The following is a 1914-nucleotide window of genomic DNA, read 5'->3' on the forward strand; positions in this document are numbered from 1 at the left end:
CGATCAATGATCGACGTCGTTATATGGAGAACATTTATGAAATAGGCAATGAATGTGTGTCCTTTCAGTCTGCCTCCATCCATGTGGATGAACCACCCGACCCAAAGGCCTGAGGTGTTGTAGGAGGTATGAATATGATTTAGGGGGTATTTAGTATAACAGGCTAATGGGTTTATTGTGAGTTTACTTTGATTGTTTGTTTATTGCCTAGATCACCGTATTGAGAAGTCATATGGTTATGGGGGGTGATATTGCAAGGTAATTTAAGCACCTGCGCACCTTGCATTGCGGTAGTGGAGAGAGAGGGGAGCGATGTATTTTTGTTGACCGCATTATACGCATATGACGCAGATGAACCACTGATGAACCAGATGAGACACTGACCTCATGTCTTTTAGCTTGCTTTTATAGTTGTTTTTATTTTCTTAATATTGTTGTCTTTATTTGCACTTGACACCACGGACCTCATTGTCTCTTAGCTTGTTTTATAGCATTTTCGCTTTTGAATTTGTCTAGTGTGTAATATTTGTGATATGTTATGTGTATATGTTTGTGAATATGTGAATATGTTTTTCTGTTTTTGCACCTTCAGAAGAACCACTACAATTTCATTGTATAGGCAACTGTACAAGGACAATAAAGTCTATTCTATTCTATATTCTATACACATTGTTTGTTATTTTTCTGGTTTTGATCGCTTATGGATTATTTTTGTATGTCGCCAAGTTTGATTGTTCTATTCAATAAATGCTCTAAAACGTACTTTTCATCTCAGCGGATTGTTTGGCGCATCATACAATTACCAGCCAGACCCTGGTTGCGTCTCTCAGCGACTTTTTACTTTTGGCTCTATCTATCTATCTCGCTACAGGTGTCATATAACCCTAACCCATATCCTGTCATATAAAAGTACCTTATTGAATCTCCAGGTAATGTAGGCCATTTCTGACATCCATCACTTTTGCTGTCGTTAAGATACTTTATTTTTCTGTTTTGGTAGTCTGTCCAATGTGACACTTGCCCTCCTCCACCGGCCCTAGTTTTGGATCTAGCTTGCTGTTCATTATTTTCATGATAAATCGTAGCTAGCTAGCTATAACATCTTCATATACACCATACAGGCTACTGATTAACAGTAGGCACTGATTAACAGTAGGCACTGATTAACAGTAGGCAAATGCCCATTGAACAGATTTATTCATTATCCTATCTTAAGAAAACTAATGTAACACTCTCACCTGGGGACTTACACTGCAAATCAAATCAAAGATCGACAAATCCCTGATGACAGGGAGATGACGTATGACTGCTCTGATGAATCAACCCCTATTTCATAAATGTTCTCTATATAACGACGTCGATCATTGATCGGCAACGACACTATATAATAGTTTGCCTAACTGGCCATCGGATTTGGGCTCCTAATATCTAAAAAGCACTACGGTTTTCTTATTTTATCGGATTAAAGTAGCAAAGACCAGACATTTCCATTGACCGCCAGTCAAACTTCTCCCCTTCTATCACCCAAAAAGGGGCGTGGACATGACGGGAGAGCAAAGTACCCGGATGCGTTCGAATTGCATAGAGAGTTTGAATTTTGTCAGCTACAAAGCGGATGTGTTTACTAGAACATGTAAATGCAATTGCGAATCACATTATTGCATTACAATTTGAATATTGACTCAAATAACGCAGGCAAAAGTGGCAAATGAATATGCTATTTTGGGATTGCAAAGTCATTTGCACATTGGAATGAACTTTTGAATTTTGTCAGCTACAAAGCAGCGCATGACTTTGGAAATTAAATGTAAAATGGCTTTGCATTATAATTTTAATATTGACAGCAAATGTGTACATCGGGTACATGAAAATGAAAATCATTAGAATTGCATTTGAATATTGTCTGAAAGAATG

Source organism: Nansenia antarctica, assembly GCF_963989245.1.
Source record: "Nansenia antarctica genome assembly, chromosome: 4".
In the NCBI taxonomy this organism is placed as follows: Eukaryota; Metazoa; Chordata; class Actinopteri; order Argentiniformes; family Microstomatidae; genus Nansenia; species Nansenia antarctica.